The sequence below is a fragment of the Myxine glutinosa genome, chromosome 1, assembly GCF_964187855.1.
Source record: "Myxine glutinosa chromosome 1, kmMyxGlut1.1, whole genome shotgun sequence".
Lineage (NCBI taxonomy): Eukaryota > Metazoa > Chordata > Myxini > Myxiniformes > Myxinidae > Myxine > Myxine glutinosa.
In genome coordinates, this window is record NC_136261.1 from 24,555,302 (window position 1) to 24,574,898 (window position 19,597).

The following is a 19,597-nucleotide window of genomic DNA, read 5'->3' on the forward strand; positions in this document are numbered from 1 at the left end:
CGCATGGCGCGAGTGGTTCGGATCACCACGTGGCATGGCATTTGGATCCTCCCAACCACGGTGCAGGTTGTTCGGATCCGCGCGTGGCCGGCGCCACGCCCCACCCACCACCGTCGTCACAATCGGCGCGACAACCACCACCGGGCCAGACCTGGTGCCACTTCCATACCAGGTTCGGCCACAAGGCCAGGTCCTGCCGCCTGCCTTGTACTTTTGGCAGGTCAGGAAACGGCCAGGCCGGCGCTCGCTTCCTGCCATGGGCGTCGGCCATACTGGCAGCCTTCTGTTCATAACAGACACCTCCTCGGGTCGTCGCTTCCTGTGCGACACGAGAGCATAGGTGAGCGTCCTCCCTGCCTCCGTGTCCGACAAGCAAGCTGAGGGCCGGGGCCCCGCTTTGCTTGCCGCCAACGGCACGCCCATCCGCACGTTCGGGTAGCGTTGTCTCTCGCTGCGGTTCGGGGGGCAGCACTTTCAGTGGTCGTTCATTACCGCTAGTGTCCCCATGGGCCTACTCGGAGCGGACTTCCTCTGTGCGCATGGGCTGTTGGTGGACGTGAGGCACAGACGCCTTGTCCAAGCCGAAACCTTCAGCTCGCTCGCTTGCGCGCTGAGCAGTTCGTTGAGCAGCTCCCTGGGTGGCTCACCGGGCGGCTCGCCAAGCGGCTTGCTGAGCGGTTTGGTCCCGGCGAGGTTGGTCTGCACACTTCCGGCAGCGGACGTGTTCACCCGCCTCCTCGCCAGTTTCCCGGCCCTCACGTGGCCCACCTTCTTGGCGGTGGCCGTCAAGCAAGGGGTGGAGCATCACACCCCCACCGTCGGGCCACCGGTCTACGCCCGGGCGCGCCGCCTCGACCCGGCGAAGCTCGCCGTGGCGCAGGAGGAGTTCGCCATGCTGGACCGACTGGGCATCGTCCGGCGCTCCAACAGCGCATGGGCATCGCCGCTGTACATTGTGCCCAAGCCCGGCGGCGGGTGGCGGCCGTGCGGAGACTACCGCCACCTCAACAATGCAACCACCCCCGACCGCTACCCAGTCCCTCACATCCAGGACTTTTCCGCCCGGTTGGCGAAAATGTCCCTCTTCTCCAAGATGGACCTCATCCGCGGATACCACCAGGTCCCCGACAGGCCGGAGGACATACCGAAGACGGCCATCATGACAACATTCGGCCTTTTCGAGTTTCTGCGGATGCCCTTCGGGTTGAAGAATGCAGCCCAGGCATTCCAGCGGTTTATGGACAGCGTCTTGCGCGACTTGGAATTCGTGTACGTCTACCTGGACGACATCCTCGTCGCAAGCGCGTCCCGTGACGAGCACCTCCGCCATCTCCGCACGCTCTTCGAATGCCTGGGCCGGCATGGCCTGATCATCAACCCCGCCAAGTGCCGGTTCGGCGTCACCGAAATCGACTTTTTGGGGCACCGCATCACCAGGCACGGGGCCATCCCCTTACCGGCCAAGGTGGAGGCGGTCAGGGGTTTTCCGCACCCCCGCACGATCAAGGGGCTCCAGGAGTTCCTGGGCATGGTGAACTTTTATCACCGTTTCCTGCCCCGCATCGCCCAACTCCTGCGCCCCCTGCACGAGGCCCTCCGGGGGAAAACGGGCAAAGGCGACGTTGCCTGGACCGAGCCGATGGACCCGGCGTTCGCGGGCGCGAAGCTCGCCTTGGCTAACGCCACCATGCTCGCGCACCCGGCGCCCGATGCACCGATCGCACTCACCACCGACGCGTCGGACTACGCGGTGGGCGCGTTGCACGAACAATGGGTGAAGGGAGCTTGGCAGCCGCTGGCGTTTTTTAGCCGGCAGCTCCGCCCGCACGAACGGCGGTACAGTACCTTCGACCGCGAGCTGCTCGGGCTCCACCTGGCAGTCCGGCACTTCCGCCATCTGCTCGAGGGCTGCCCGTTCACGGCCTTCGTCGACCACAAGCCCCTTGTCTTCGCGATGGCCAAGGTCGCCGAGCCGTGGTCGGCCCGGCAGCAGCGTCGCCTCTCGGCCGTGTCCGAGTACACGACGGACATCCGGCATGTCGCGGGGAAGGACAACCCAGTGGTGGATTGCCTTTCCCAGTCCGTCGCCCACGCGGTCCACCTCGGGATCGACTATGCCCGGATGGCGGCGGACCAGTCCGCCGACCCCGCCGTCCAGGCTTTTCGGACCGCCGTCATGGGCCTCCGCGTCACCGAGGTACCGTTCGACGGCGCGGGCACGGCCCTCTTGTGCGACGTCTCCCTCGGCCGGCCTCGCCCCATCGTGCCCGCTGGCTGGCAGCGCCGGGTTTTTGACGCCATCCACGGCCTGTCCCACCCGGGCACGAAGGCCTCCCAGAAGCTGGTCGCCGACAAGTTCGTCTGGCATGACCTCCCGAAGGCCGTCCGTGATTGGGCCAGGACGTGCCTCGCGTGCCAGCGCGCGAAGGTTCACCGCCACACCCAGGCACCGTTGGCCCCGTTTACTGTGCCCGAACATCGGTTCGACCACGTTCACGTGGACTTGGTGGGACCTCTGCCTCCCTCGCGGGGTTTCACCCACATCCTCACCATGGTGGACCGCACCACCCGGTGGCCGGAGGCCGTGCCTTTGGCAGCAACGACGGCGGCGGACGTCGCGCAGGCGTTCATCGCCACTTGGGTTGCCCGGTTCGGCGCCCCCTCGGACATCTCGTCCGACCGCGGCCCCCAGTTAACCTCGGAGCTCTGGGGGGCGGTTGCGCGGGGGCTCGGCGTCCAGCTGCACCGCACCACGGCCTACCACCCCCCAGGCCAACGGCCTGTGCGAGCGCTTCCATCGCACCACGAAGGCCGTGCTCCGGGCCAGCCTCCGCGACGGCGGCTGGGTCGACAGGCTCCCCTGGGTCCTGCTGGGCCTCAGGACGGCGCCCAAGGACGACCTGCGCGCATCCGTGGCGGAGTTGGTCTTCGGACAACCGCTGCAGGTGCCGGGCGAGTTCCTCCCCGACTCCACGGCACCATGGTCCACGGCGCAGCAGCGCTCCGCCCTGCAGGAGATCGCCCGGAGGTTCGCCCCGGTGCCGACGGCGCACCACGGTTGCCCGCCAATGCACATCGCCCGGAGCTTCGCACGGCGGAGTACGTGTTCATCCGCCACGACGCCCACCGGACACCGCTGCGGCTTCCATACGACGGGCCCTTCCGCGTGCAGGAGACCGGGTGTGAAGCATTTCACCCTGGACATCGGCGGTACTCCGGACCGCGTCTCCGTGGACCGCCTCAAGCCGGCCCACCTCGACTTGGACCACCCCCCGCCAGTGGCTCTGCCCCCGCGTTGGGGCCGCCCCCCGGCTGGTGGACCCCCGCCACCGCTCTACCCCGCCGTCACGCCACCCCCCTGCCCTGCACCCATCCCAGATGCCGCCAGAGGCATCCCAGATGGCATCCCGGCATCCCGGATTCCGCCAGCCGCCAGAGGGCGCTTTGGCCGGGTCATCCGGTTGCCCCGCAAACTGACCCTTCAGGTGCGCGGGAATTCTGGGGGGGCGCGTGTGGCGGACACGATGGCCCGCTGGCGCAGTGACATAATTCCGCGCACCAGTGGGCGTCGGCCACGCCCCAGGTGAGGTGTGGCCTCCAGATATACACGCGGGCTCGCAGCCCCGAGCACGGCAGTGCTGACGAGTGAGCAATGAATAAAGAGCTCGACTTAACCTAAAGCGTTGTGGCCTACCTTTGTTTAACATGTGTTCCCAGCACCACATTAATATGATTGTACATGCTGCCCTGTCTTCCAGCAACCATTGAAAGTAGTTTAAAATACTATAATACTGTTTAAAATACCTTTTGTCTGTGTCGTATACTGCTTTATTCTAACTGGTGAGCACCCAAAGATATTTCCCCTATTTTTATTATTTTACGACAGTGGTGTAGTGTACGTAGATTCAGTAAATAGCAACAGGAACGAGAATCAAGAGGCTTTTCTTTATTCGGCATTCTCTCCCTTCTGCACCTGCGCACCCTTCCTCCATTAACCCCCCATCACGTGGTTCCCCGAACCAACAGACACAGCAACTGCCCTCCTCTTTAAATATCACAACAAATAGGTAGTTAATCATTAAGATTACTGTACTCGCCAATCATAAAAACCAGATAACACAATCACATCAAGCTGTTCATCATTTCATTAACCAACCTACAATTAACTCAGTTTCACAAATGTTAGACTGGAGGGGTCAAAAAACAAATATCTCATAAAAACCAGGTGGTAGGCAAGTACACAGACTCGGCATTGTTTAAGTAGTCTTTGCGTTTTCTTCCTTTCTCGCACCGCAAATCTTCTGGACACGCCAACCCAATGAGGTAGTTGACCAGATGATGGGGAAGGCACGGGTTCATCCACAACCGGTTCTGGGTTCCCAAATTGATCAACCCGTGGAGAGAAAATCGAGTCATCAAAATGCTGATCGGGAAGAGCAGCTCGTTCAACAGGTGGTGTAAATGGAATAGACATTTCCTGACTCCCCCTCCCAACAAGACCAGTTGGAGACAAGGGTCCAGAAAGCGAGACTGGGAATTGGTTGGGGCCCCCCATTTCACCACCGGGTTGTAAACATGAAGGGGTGGTCACATTCCGGGCACGTAGTTGTTCTTCATGTCTCTTCCACACCAACCTGTTCACTCGCACATCATAATTTATTGGGCTAATGACCCGAAAGATAGTCCCAGGAACCCAGACCTTTTCCAAAATTTTGCACAAACACGAGTTGGCCTTGCTGAACTTTGGGACATGTCCGAGGTTCTCTTGGAACACCTTCACTTGTTGTTTGGTTTGGTTAGCTCCAAGAGAACTGAGCCTCATTCTTGGTTGTCTGTTCATTAACAGTTCTGAAGGTGATTTCCCAAACGAGGCAGGCGTGGCCCTGTATGTCAACAGGAATCTGTCCAGTTAGGTTTGTGACAACTCTCGGATATCTCCAATATTTTTCATTTTCTCCTTAAAATGACCGACATAACATTCTGCCAAACCATTCGTAGCAGGGTGTCCTGGGGCAGTCAGGGTATGTTTAATGTAATTTGTCATAAGAAACTCTTTGAACTTGACGATGGTAAATTGGCTGCCGTTATCAGTCACAAGGTGTTCGGCAGACCAAAAACACTGAAAACATGTCGGAGGCTTTGAATAATGGTCGTGGCTGTAGTGTTCACCAAGGGAATTACTTCTCAGTACTTTGAATAAGCGTCTACCAAATCCAAAAACATTTTCCCTTTAAAAGGGCCCGCCAGGTCGAGATGAAGTCGTTTCCAGGGACTGGCAGGCCAAGACCATGATGCGAGCTGGCTCCCGGGCAGAGCCTTCACATTCTCCTGACACATGACACACAATTTCATGGTGCTTTCAATGTCCTTGTCGATATTTGGCCACCACAGGTATCTCTAGGCCATTTGTTTCATTTTTACCATGCCTGAATGTTCAGCATGTAAATCAGTGAGTAGAATCTGCCGAAGCGATGTGGGAATAACCACCCGAGAGTTCCAGAGGACAATATCGTCTTCCACAGAACGTTCCAGCCTTTTGTTGTGATAGGGCCGAATCACCTCCTCCAGATTCTCATTCCAACCATGTTTTGTGAAATTAAGTACCTTGCAGAGAACTGGGTCCTTTGTTTCAGCCATGACGACAGCGGCATTCACAATTTCATCATTTTTCACCAGAAGTACCCCCACAGTCATTCGTTCAGGCATTGTAGGATGACCCAGTACGGGGTTTCATGAGAGGAAATCCACATAAACGTTTTCCTTGACTGTGATGATTGTGATGTTTCACATAAACCTATGGTGTAGTCATAAGCTGCCAACATTAAGGACCATCTCTTTATCCTTGCTGGCGCTAACTGTGACACAGGTTTGTGCTCGTGTCACAGAGTTATCAGAGGGTTATGATCTGTCATTAGCGTGAAATGTCTCCCCAGGAGGTACTGCCAACACTTTGTCACTCCTAAAACTATTCCTAAAGACTCCTTCTCAATCTGGTAGTAATTTTTTTCCAAGTCATTCAGAGTTCTCGATGCGTAGGCCACCGGCTCTAACTCATCCTCTGCACTGGGTTGAAGTAGGACTGCCCCTACACCCACGGAGAATGTGTCCGCCTGAAGGACCAAGCAGGTATGAGGGTTGTAATGACATAGTACGTGACTGGAGCACAAAGCAGCTTTAATTTTTTCAAATAAGTTACCCTCAGCCTTTCCCCATTTCCATTTCACCTCCTTTTTTAGTCGCTTGTGCAATGGAGACATGATTTCGGCAAAATCTGGAACAAAACGACAAAGGAAATTTGCGAGGGCAATGAATGCCTGTAATTCACCCACGTTTTCGGGAACCCCTGCCTGTTGGATAGCTTTAAGCTTCTGTTTTGTCGGGAATGCCCCCGTAGCCGAAATAACAAATCCAACATACTCAATTTCGTCCAGCATGAGGTGGAACTTGTCATGTTTTAATGTAATTCCGTTTTCCTCCAGCCTTTTCAAAACCCTGTGAAGGTTTTTAAAATGGTTGTCAACACTATCTCCTGTCACCAGGATATCATCAATGTACACGCAGCACCCGGGAAGGTCTTTTAACAAATTCTCCATGGTACGTTGAAAAACTGGAACGGCTGTGTTTACCCCAAATGAAAGCCTTCAGTGCTGGTACAGGCCTCATTGTGTATTTACCGTAGTATACTTTCTGCTCCCAGGGGCCAACTCTAATTGGTGGTAAGCTTGGGACAAATTAAGCTTCGTATACTTCTTCCCACCAACTAGTTTGTGTCAGTTCTTCCAGCATCGGTACTGGGTATTGTTCCATCTCGGAAAATTTGTTTATGGTGCCCGAATAATCACCACAAATCCGCAACTGGCCATCTGGTTTAATGACCGGCACAATGGGTGAGGCCCATTCTGAGTACCGAACTTTCTCAATTACCCCATTCTTTTCAAGCTTGTCCAAAGCCTGGTGTCCAAAACCCCTCTCAACCTTCCCAATGCATTGTTTTCAAACAACTTGGGGTATTGCTTCACGTTGTCATCAGTGGTTATGGGAACGGCAACATTGAAAATATTTTTCCATGGAAGGGAAAATTTTGAAATAATATCTCTTCCCAGTAATTCAGGTCCTGCACCATCGACCACACGCACTGTAACAAAACGACGTTGCTCCCCAATTTGAACACACATTTATTTCTCACCAAAGCATTTGATGACATCACCCATGTAGCTCTTCAGTAATATTGTCATTGGTTTCAAAGTATTGATGTCACCGGACAAACGTTGAAAATCACGACTGTTTAGTGGAGTAACTGAACTTCCCATATCAATTTCCATCGGAATCTCTGTTCAGCCGATGGAGATTTCGAGTTGGTAGTGAGGAGTCGTGTTTTTTTGAAACAGATGTAGAGTTAACATGCATTAAATGAACCGTATCCAGCTCGTCCTCCGACTCATTGCTTGAAACCACAACATGATTGGTTTGTTTCAAAAGACGTTTTGCATTTTGCTGTTTCTTCAAACACACCTTAACCAAATGGCCCTCACGTCGGCAGTATCCGCAGATGGTACGAGCATGTTTGCATGTATCAGCCAGATGTTCCGTAGAGCCACATCTGTAGCAACGTTTTTCCTTTGGAAACGGTAGGGTCGTTTTTTCTGACCGATCCTTGAAACGAGGACCATGATGTGAATCGTTTTGTTTTTTTATACTCATTGTAAAACCCATAGAGCCCGACACCCCTGGCTCTCCATAGTTGAATTGTTTTACTTCCTTTTCAGCTGTTTCCTCAGCCACAGTCACAGCCAAAGCTTGTTCGAATGTTCTGTCCTCGGAAAGTAACTTTTTCCTGATGGACTGGCTGTATACACTTCCAACAAACTGGTCACGTAAAGCACGTGGGAGGTGGTTTCCAAAATTACAAGTGACGGCCAAACATTTTAGCTTGTTTGCATAGTCCATGACATTCTGGTTTTCACTCTGGTACGTCCGGTGAAAACGATAAGTTTCCGCCACTTCTAATACTCGCGGCTTGAAATGATTTCGTATCATTTCACACAACTGCTTGTACGTTTTAGCAGAAGGTATTTTCGAGAGACACAAGTCTTTCAAAGTAGTGTACTTACTCTTACCGATCAATGAGATAATGGTAGCCACCTTCTTCCTGTCGGCTGCTTGGATCAGGGTAGCAATGGCGCCCACCTCGACTTTTCCGATGTCGTTCGCCATGAAATAGACTTCCAAGTGTTCTTTGTATGCTTCAAAGTTGTCGCCATCGAAAATCTCCAATGAGCCTACCGCCGTCATTGTTCGCCAGAAATGTTTACCTTGTCGCCAGTTGTTGTGTCCGTAGATTCAGTAAAGAGCAACAGGAACAAGAATCAAGAGACTTTTCTTTATTAGGCATTCTCTCTCTTCTGCGCATGCACACCCTTCCTCCATTAACCCCCCATCACGTGGTTCCCCAAACCAACAGACACAGCAAGTAGGAACCCTTCAAAGTAAACAATAATGTGGGATTTACAAGGAAGGAGCACACAAAATTATATATAGTTATACTTCTCAAAGTAACAAAAAACATATAAAAGTACACAAAAGGAACACACAAATAACGACAACCACAGCCACGACAACAGCAACAACTATGGGGGACACCTCTTTGCGGTGGTTGTATCCTCCAACACAAGTCTTGGGCCAAAGCTTCCCCATTCTTCTCTGCTGCCCGGATTCATCAGGGCAGCACGGTTCCCTCTTGTTTCTGTCTCTTCTCTCTCTGTCTTTCTAACTCTGTCAAGGTGTTGTGCATGTACTAGGATGCATTGGGGTCTGATATCCAAGCTTTCATCTTTTGGCTTTCCTCCTTCACTCTTCTCACTCTCGAGCTTTCTCTCCAACAGCTCTATCTCCATAATTGTTGATGGTTCAATATCTCCCTCCTTCCCTATCAACAGTGGTTTCCCTCAGGGTTATGTCCTGTCGCCAACACTCTTCCTTCTTTTTATCAATGACCTCTTTTTTCTACAAATAACCAAATGCACTCGCATGCTGATGAGTCAACATTACATTCCTCCATATTTTTCCCATCTGTCCTATCTTCCCTCAGTCGATCCTCACCTCATTTTCCCTCACTCGGGAACGAGAATCAAGCTCACCACACGGTCCTGAGTCCTTGTGTCCTCTTCACATCTTCACATCATCTTCTTTGTGACATCATTCTCCCTCAAGGAAGATCAGGAAAGAAATAAAAGAAATTGTCTTTTCTCCTTCCGAAACCAAGCCAAAGAGTGGAAAATGCACCCACTGATTTGTATCCCTTCTTGGCCCAAAGCATCCTTCAGAATATCGAGCGGATCTGGTCCATCTTCCACTAAATGGTCAAATTGGTTTTTAATGGTGCAGACAACGCCCTCTTACAAGTTCCCTTGCATGATATCTCACTGAAGCACTGGATTGCGCACCAATGCAGTTTATTCGGATAAAGCCTAAAATCTCCCATTAACACCCAAAAGCTCCCAAAATCCCGAATCGTTGCTCACATCCACTCATTCATTCCTCTTTTTTTCCCGCTTGTAGAACTAACTTCCACAGTCTCTTCAATTTCATTCATCCCAACAAGTCTTCAAGACTGATGTTCACCACCATCTCAGATCATTCTAATCCAAAATGCTGATCTTTCTTCCCTCGTTAACGCTCCACAAGCCACCTCCATCCAAGTTTCTCGTTTTCCTTCTTGAGAGTATGTGGCTGTATCCATCTTTTCCACTCAATTTGTTCCTCCCAAACTCTCATTCTTCCCCACATCCCTTATTTCGCCTCGTCTTCCTCCATTTTGTCCCTTTCTCCACTGTTAGTATGGTGTGTGAACAAAAAAACCCTCACACTTTAATTTTCTTATGCAAGAAATTTTCTTAGGCACCCTGCTCTGCTCACCAAACTCTCCTCCTTTGGTATCCATGGAAATCTCCACGCATGGCTGGCGGACTTCCTCTCTGGTCGTCGTCAACGTGTGGCCCTGAATGGGTTTCTCTCATCTCCTCTTCCTGTTCAGGCTGGAGTTCCCCAAGGTAGTGTTCTGGGCCCTGTGCTTTTTCTGGTCTTCATCAATGATCTCTCTGACTCTCTTGAAAATCCTCTCTATCTCTTTGCTGACGACTCTACTCTCTGTCGCTCCATTCCTCATCCCTCAGATCGGCAGTCTGCAGCCTCCTCACTCTCTGCAGACCTGGACAAAATCAGACTGGGCAAACAAATGGAACATGTCTTTCAATCCTGATAAATCTCACACTCTTACGATGTCTCTCCGAAAAGACCGACTGGAAAACCCTCCCATCCACTTTCTGAATAATCCTCTCCACGAAGTTCTGTCACTCAAGCTTTTGGGTCTCACTATTTGGCATGATCTTTCCTGGGAAAACCACATTTCAAATCTGGCCTCCAAAGCCAGTCGCCGACTGGGCATCCTCCATCGTGTGAAGTCCTTCCTTGGCACACCTGAGCTCCTCACCACATACAAGGCTTTCATCCGCAGCTCTATGGAATACTGCTCTCCCCTCTGGTCTGGTGCTCCTGCCTCGCACCTGGCCCGTCTTCACGCTGTTGAGGCCAAAGCGTTCAGATTCATTGGAATCTCCCGCGATGAAGCTAACTCCAAGGGCCTTTCACTCACTCACCGCAGGCAAGTTGGTGGTCTTTCCGTCTTCTACCGACTCCTCTCTGGCCTTGCCCCCCCAGCCCTCTCTGGGCTCTGTCCCCCAAATATTCCTGCAGGTCGCACAAGATCTGCCTGCAACCCTCTTATGGTTAAACTGCCAAAATCAAGACTTTCTGCTCACCTTCACTCCTTCATTCCTCTTTTCGCCCGCCTCTGGAACAAACTCCCTCACTCTCTTCAATCCCACTCCACCCTCCAGGTCTTTAAAACAGCTGTTCACCACCATCTCTTATCCTCCCCCATCCAAAACCTTGATCTTTTCTACCCCCGCTAATTTCGGTCCCCATGTGTTTGATTCCTCTCCCCCCCCCCCCCCCCCCCCTCCCACGCCTCCTGCCCCCAAGCCCTCTCCCTCCCACACTTATCCCTGCTCTCAAATGTTGTATATTTTGTATATTTTTGTATATATTTTTTATATTTTTGTATATTTTGTATATTTTGTATATTTTTGTATATTTTGTTTTTTTTGTTTTTTGTTTATTTTGTATATTTTGTATATTTTGTTTGTCTGGTTGATTTGTTTGTGAAATAAATGTTAGCTCTTTCACGAGCCTCGATTCAGTATACAAAAAAAAAAAAAAAAAAAAGGTGGTGGTCACCCTGCCTGAGGCACCGTCGACTATTTTGCATGGGACATATAGGCCACGTTACTTCCACAAACAGTGGACCGCAGAGGGTTTCGCTGTGGGCTCTGGCAGATAGCTGCCTCATTATCTGCTGATCTGGAATTCATTATGTATTGTCTTACATTTATAGTCTGATCAATACAACTGCACATCTTTCATTCAAGGCGAATCTTAAGGTCACATCCTGTCAATATCAAAGGGTGATAACAAGTACAGATACATTCAAAGTACACCGCCCCCATGCCAAATAATTAAATATCCTCCGGCGCCCGGCAATACCGCAGTGCAGCTCATGGAGAGTGCATTGGGAGGGAGAGGTGTACAATAATTGATTGATTAATTGTAAAATTAAAATCGATAAAAGATTATCACAAAATATTTTCTTCATCAATTGGCTAATAGCATAACTAAACCACGAGTGCTTCATCCGAAGATGTATCTTTTAGAAATTTAATTAAATTAGTCATCAATAGGAAATTAAATAATTAATTGATTAATCAATAAATATAATTAATCGATTAAATGATTAAGGAATAAATCAAAAATATCCTTGATAGCCACATCACTTGGTCACTGTCATGTCCAAATATTAGCTTCCTCGCTCAAAAGGTGCCTGAGATATTGGCCAAATGAGAAAGAAAATAAAAAAATGATTAATAATGAAAATAAATAAATAATAATCATGAAAAAATTAAAGTATTAATCATTTCGGTCAGAGAACACATAAACCACCACCATTTCATCAGGATCATGTAACTAAAAAAAAAGGAAAGAAAAGTTTTTGTCATTAATCAAATAATTAAATAATTAATCGATTAATTGATTAATTAATAAATCAAAAATAGCTTTTGCAGCCAAATCACCTGGTCATTGGCATGTCCAAATATCACCTTCCGAACTCAAAAGGTGCCTGAGTTAATGGTCAGAAGAGAAAGGAAATTTGATTATTTAAATAAGTACTTCATTAATCGCTAATAATTAAATAACTCCTCAATTAATTATTAATCAAAAAACAAAAAATACAGTTTTTGCCAAAGGACTTGCTCACTATTGAGCCGAAATTTCAGCTTCCTAGCTCAAAGGATGGCTGAGATATCGCCCAGACACACAAACAAACAAACAGGAAAGCAAGAAAACAAGTCCAGATACATTCAAAGTACACCGCCCCCATGCCAAATAATTAAATATCCTACAGCGCGGCATTGCCGGGGTGCCTCAGGCGCCCGGCAATACCGCAGTGCGCCTCATAGAGGCTGCATTGGGAGGGAGAGGTGTATGCTAATTGATTGATTAATTGTATAATTAATATCAATAAAAGATTATCATAAAATATTTTCTTAATCAATATATGGCAAGCCACCAGTTCGTAAATGAAAGTATGAAAATATTTTGAAGTATTCGAAGTCTCTAAACTATCTGTCACCATGGAAGTGAAGAGATTGCATTGAGACACTGGTTTATTCAATATGTTTCGAGTCAACTATGAACCAACCATACACCGCTTCAATATTGTAACTTTGCAGTCACGACAAAGGGATTACAGTGCTACGATTATATTTATTATATTATTATTAACGTTATGATTATTATTTTGAAAATGATCGTACTGTATTAAGAAACCTGGGCTAATTTGTCCGAAGCGCCCTGAAAGTGAGGCATGAAGCCTAAGGCTGATATGTACTGTCGTTGGAAGAACCGTAACGCCTATTCCTTCGATATTTGATGGTCATTTTAACAATCGGTTTGTTTGTGTTTCACACTGAATGAAAAATGTAAAGGTGGATCATGGTGATTGTGATATTACAGGTTCAATGATATGTTTGGCCTGAACGGCATAGGAATCAAAATGGCGGTGTGTGGAGTCAGATGTCATGCGCCTTTAATGAGATCACCAATCACCTGCCATGTGACCAGATATTCAGCTCTGATTGGTGTGTGTTTGTGAGGGACATGCATACATACATACATACATACATACATACATACATACGGACAGACAAACCCTACGGGCTATGCCGTAAAAAGTACATTTGGTCCGTCCTACTTGTAGTATCTACTGTGTATCCCAGGTAAGATAATTACCTCCTGTGCAAGCTTTCATGTGTTTATAATCTCTATTTTTCGATTGAAGATGCAATAAATGGTATACCTGTGGCAGCTTCTGAGATGAGTTGCTTGTGCTCCTCGGAGGTTGCTTCAATCAACTGGCGCAGAAGTGTAATGCGATGCGAGCCATGTCTTGGAGAATCCACACAGAAAGCCTTGCAACATTCAAGAGCCTCAGTCGTGGCTGTTATAAACCTCTCTGTGCGGCCGTGTAGGAAGGTGCCTGTGCTGCAAGATTCGACTATTACAGCATGGTGTCCATACATGCGGGTGAATGCCAGTTGTAGAGCTAACTGCACAATACTGTCTGGACTGACACCGCATCCCTGGAAGGTGCAAATGAAAGGCAGGTAAACTGGTAAAGTTTAAAAATGTTTGAGAGGGCATAACAAACAAACTGGACTTGTCACACGATGGAGACCTGCAGTGAGATTTATTAAACATCTCCACCAACACAGTGGAGTCCCAATTTAACCAATATGTGATGTAACGAATTTTGTCATATGTATGCATAAAGTTTTTGATCAATTGAAGTACATAGTGACCATTTGGACTCAGCACACCAAGTCAATAAAAGGAAAGCAATCTGTTTGAAAGTATTTTAGGAGTTGCCGAAGTCGAGAAGAAGAGGCCATTTTGTTGGGTACAAAGCTTGTTTATTGTACAGAAATCTCCAACAACTGCTCGCGAACGGAAGTCGTAACGGCTTATATAAAACCAAAAACCTTCTTCGGAGGGCGTGGCTCCAACAGCCACGCGTGCGTCACGACCACACAACCAAAAGCCCGTGCGCGTGAATTAGACCAAACAAAGGTATTGGTAACCGTCACATGCTTATAAGTTAACCGCGACATGTGAATAAGGTAACCGCTACATGCGCCCCCCCAGAAGGCACGCCACGGGCGTGTACGTAGTTTGCAGGCGCGCTCAGCAGTGCCGAGAAGGCTCGAGCAGGGCCCGGCCTCGGTACGCACGAAAAAACGCAGCCGTGGGGTTGAGCCGACCGAGGGGCCGGTCATGTCCTCGGGGGAGGCTGCCGAGGTTCCTCGCGGGCCTCCCGAGGTTGCAGTTCGCGGGTGCAGTGCCGAGAAGGCTCGAGCGGTGCACGCGAAAAGCGGTTGAGCCAACCAAGGAGCTGGTCAAGGCCTCGGGGGAGGCTGCCGAGGTTCCTCGCGGGCCTCCCGAGGATGTAGAGTAGGAGTCGTAGTGGCGCGAGTGGCGAGCCGCGGTAGCAGTTGTAGTTGCAGCAGTAGGAGGTGCAGGAGTGGCGAGCAGCGGTAGAAGTTGTAGTTGCAGCAGTAGGAGTTGCGGGAGCGGCGGGCAGCAGTGCGCGCGAAGGCAACGAGGCTCCAGTGCGCACGAAGGTAACGAGGCTCCAGTGCGCGAAGGTTACGAGCAGCAGTACTCGGCCTGTGTGCGCGGAGGGTACGAGCAGCAGTGTGCGCGAAGGCGACGAAGTAGCCATGCCGCCAACGCCTCGTAACGGCGTTCCTTCGGAGGGTCCCGGAGCAGGCTCCACCCTCTAGTCGTTGAGGAGGAACCGAGCGCGGTGCGCGAACCACATGGCCACTCGTCGTTGCTAAAACTCCGGCAGTTCGAGTTTATGTCTTGTGGAAGAAATTGCGGTCGCAATACTGCCGTGTTCATTTGCAGCCCCCGAATACGTTCGGGGGCGACCGAGGTCACCAGTTTAGGAGTTGCCGAAGTCGAGAAGAAGAGGCCATTTCGTTGGGTACAAAGCTTGTTTATTGTACAGAAATCTCCAGCAACTGCTCGCGAACGGAAGTCGTAACGGCTTATATAAAACCAAAAACCCTCTTCGGAGGGCGTGGCTCCAACAGCCGCGCGTGCGTCACGACCACACAACCAAAAGCCCGTGTGCGTGAATTAGACCAAACATATGGTATTGGTAACCATCACATGCGGATAAGTTAACCGCAACATGTGAATAAGGTAACCGCTACAGTATCATCGATAAATCGAGAAATTCTTGCATCAGCAGATGTGAAAAATTCAATGAATTTAGTTGTTTGTTGCCGGTATCATTCTTCAAAATGTGCCCAGGGTCTCTGGTCCACCCTTATATTATTCAGATGCTTTCTTGTTCGTATTAATATTTAGTTTGGCAGTAGATATAGGTTCACATGCACCCCCTCTAAAAGTAAATTCTAAAATGATTTTTAGCACCCCAGGACATCTACTTAAAGAGTTTTGCTATTGCCAGCGGGGAAAAAAGTCCCACGGGGTCCTCATCAGCATATTTCCAAGATGGCTGCCATCCACATCCATGAAAACGCTAAGTGTCATATGTCAGTAACTATTGAGCCGATTTGGATGATTTTGGTGTTGATATAATGGTTTTATGGTATTATGGTTGATATTATGGTTTTTTGAGGTGCTGCCGAATTACCTCCATCCCAACACATTTATTGCACACAAACACCGCATTCATTAAACACGAACACGACACATTAAAGCAGCCACATCCTCTCAGCTTTAACTCCGCCAGTATTGGTTGTTGTTGATTTTGTACATAGGACGTGACGTCGTCTGGCACTGTCCCGCACATGCTCGGTTGTGTCTTTTTGGCGCATTGATGATTTTCTTCCTCTTCGCTCTTTGATTTCCTTGAGCTTGATGTGTTTTGCGTGAACTCCCAATAAAGCTCAATCTATTCACAGAAACGGTGTGCTGTATGTGATCCGATAGAGTGAGAACACGATGAGGTCTCTCTCAGCTAACTGGTGTGGTGGCAGCGATTCCGACTCGACGTTCCAGCCTTTCAGCCGACGAAATGTGCTGCAGCCGAAGGCCTCGTGCTTCTGTTTCTTCACCATCTGTGACGGACCACCTGGGCTCTTACGACCTGAGTAACACAGCCGTCGACACGGTTTCTGTGAATAACGTTTGTATCTTCACTTCCGACAATGGCAAACTCACATCGGGCTCCCAAACAATGGTGCCTAACTGAATCGGAGACGATTAATTATTTTGAAAACAGGAAACAAAATCTCCATTACACGTTATCGCTAGACCTCAGTTTTGCTCCTTATTCTTGTGACTCGCTCACAATGGCTCAATAAAACGAGGACAACACCTCTCCGGAACTTCACCGACAATGGTGAAGATATTATTCAAGGCAATCGCCGCACAGCTCAGCTAAAAGTCAACACATTGGATTTGATGCTTGGTCAAAAAGCCAATTATTACCCAGTCATTGCACGCAACACGATCGTCCGTGATTCTATGTCCTAAGATCATATATGGCAAGCCATTCACCTGCATTTCGGTTATCAGTCGACCGACGGACATTTCCTAGATTTGTCTAATATCCGTTTAGAACCAGAAGAACGCCCAGAAGACCTGTACCAGCGCTTGGCAGCTTTTATCGACGACAATCTGTTACGCCATGATGGAGGAATCTCACACCATGGTGAAGTTCCTGCAGATGACGAGGAGCTAACTCCATCCCTCGAAAATGTCGTCGTCCTCAGTTGGTTTCAACTAATCCACCCGACGCTACCGAAAATAGTCAAACAACGTTATAGTACTGAACTACGTTCTCATACATTGGCTTCCATTAAACCGGAAATCTCTCTGGCCCGACCGTCCTTGATAGATGAAATACGGTCCGGTGAAGATATATCAGTCATGCTCGCCTGTCTTTCTAAAAGTCAAAATAGAACTGTCTTTCCACCTATAACATCCACTCCTAAATCAAGATACAAACCTTCTCAGCGCTCCCAAAGAACCTGCCCATTACGTCACCAATCGGGGCGTGCGGACTGCCATTTTCTCAGCAAGTGTAGCTACCTCCCTAAACAAGCTCGAAAAATATATGGCCAAGGTAAGGCAGATATCCAACATTGTGAACCCCTCTGATGATGATGATGAAGTGGCAGACCCCACCATCGACTCACCAGATGACTCTGACAAGTGCTCCATACCTGCGTATAGAATTCAAGAATGCCAATCACCTTACTTGGACACATTTTACCGTCAGCACACTATCCGTGCCATAATTGACTGTGGAGCCACTGGAAACATGATAAGCCTACCGACTGCCAAACGTCTCGGTCTACCCATGAGAAAGAGTTCTCAGTCAGCTCACCAGGCTGATGGCTGTTCCCCACTCAAAGTGATTGGTGAAGTCAGTTTTATCATGACCTGTGACGACTGACAGTTTACCTTCAAAGGCCTTGTTGTTGAAAACCTGGACGTTGATGTCCTGGCAGGAACACCTTACATGGAGCTGAATGACATTTCTGTTCACCCGGCTAGACGCCACATCATCCTCAATGATAGGTCCACATACCGATACAGTTCATCTGATTTCTCTCCCACTCACCATGCAGTCCGCCGTGCCCATTTGTTACGTGCCCCTCCATGAAGTACAACTGTATGGCCCGGCGAGTACATATAGCTAAACCTCCCTGACAATTTGTCTGATTCTACATATGCCTTTGAACCTCACCATGGCTATTGGGCTCATCATCCTTCAACCGAAATGTGGCCTTCCCCAAGTCTCGTATCAAGCGTATCTGGCAAGATCTCCATTGCCAACTTAACTGGTGATCCTCAAATTGTTCGATCACATGAACACTTTTGTCAAATCCACCACATCTTCATGCCTTTAAGCCTCACCAGTGAGACTTGTACCCCCCCCCTCCCTCCCACTCCCCCCATCCCCAACCACGAAGATTCAACCCAAAACAAAAAAAAAACTGCCCTAAGCCTTTCCTCTGCCAGTGTCACACTCGATTCGGACAATTCCCTTCCCCTTGACATTCGCGGTAAATTTCAGACCCTTCTCCAAGAGTATGACGATGTCTTCAACCCCAGGCACAAAGCATACAATGGTGCGTCTGGTCCATTCCAATCAGGAGTTGACATGGTGTGTCCCGCCCCCTCAACGTATGGGTCGCCTTCCTTTATATTCTCACAGCAACCTTGCAGAACTACAAAGCAAGTTTGATGAACTAGAAGATATGGGTGTCTTTGTCAAACCAGAAGACGCAGGATTCAATGTCGAGTACCTCAACCCGTCTTTCTTGGTGAAAAAGTCCAGTGGCGGGTTCCGACTGGTCACAGCATTTGCCAATGTTGGCCGATATAGCAAACCCCAGCCTTCCTTGATGCCCAATGTCGATTCCACTCTTCGAAAAATCGGTAGATGGATGCACATTATCACCACTGACTTGACTAATGCTTTTTTATCAAATCCCACTTTCTAAAGAGTCAATGAAGTACTGCGGCATTGCGACTCCATTTCATGGTGCTAGAGTCTACGCCCGATCCGCCTTGGGTATGCCTGGCTCCGAAACGGCACCAGAAGAACTAACTTGTCACGTCCCTGGAGACATAGTGGAGGAGGGTGTTGTAGCCAAACTCGTTGATGATCTCTATTGCGGTGGAGCAAGCGGTGATGAACTGTTCTTCAACTGGAAATGACTGCTTGACGCACTTAAAGCCAAACGCTTCAATCTGTCAGCATCCAAGACTGTCATTGGCCCATCTTCCATCATTAGCCTAGGGTGGGTGTGGCAACAATGGACTATAACATTCAACCCTCATTGCAGCTCCACTTTATCCATGTGTGACCACCCCCCCCCCCCGCCCCCCAAAAAGGTCTCCGGCTTTCGATCCTTCATTGGAGCTTGCAAAGTCCTAGCTCGCGTTATCTCTGGCTGTTCGAGCTTACTCTCGCCATTAGATGATGCTGTGGCTGGCCGCCCAACCACAGAGAAAATTGCTTGGACCTCCGACCTCATTGAAGCATTCCACTCTGCCAAAAAGCCATTTCTTCAAACAGAACCATTATCCTTCCACACTCTGAAGACCAATTGTGGATTATCACTGATGGATCAGTGATGAATGGCATAGGAGCTACGATGTAGGTCACTCACAATGGGACCCAACGACTTCCGGGGTTTTTTTGCGCCAAGTTGCGAGGACACCAGGTCACCTGGCTTCCCTGTGAAATGTAAGCACTCTCAATCACTATGGCTAATAAACACTTTGGACCATTCATCATTCAATCCAATCATAAAGCTTGCATGCTGACCGATAGTAAGCCATGTGTACAAGCCTTTGAAAAGCTATGCCGAGGAGAGTTTTCAGCTACTCCCCTCGTTTCAACCTTTCTGTCGACAGTCAGCTGGTTCCAGGC

General features: G+C 49.2%; 2 protein-coding genes across 2 annotated transcripts in view; one reads left to right on the forward strand and one right to left on the reverse strand.

Annotated features, from left to right (window-relative positions):
• The window catches only part of LOC137416116 (carnitine O-palmitoyltransferase 2, mitochondrial-like), a 1,201,140-nt gene extending 1,187,545 nt beyond the window's left edge, over positions 1 to 13,595 (reverse strand). Inside the window, exon 1 of the mRNA XM_078769788.1 lies at positions 13,472 to 13,595. The gene's annotated coding sequence lies outside the window, so the exon portion shown is untranslated. The remainder of the gene's footprint in view (positions 1 to 13,471) is intronic.
• LOC144889489 (uncharacterized) overlaps positions 1 to 19,597 on the forward strand; it is an 880,122-nt gene that overhangs the window by 190,513 nt on the left and 670,012 nt on the right. The gene's annotated exons all lie outside the window — the stretch shown is intronic.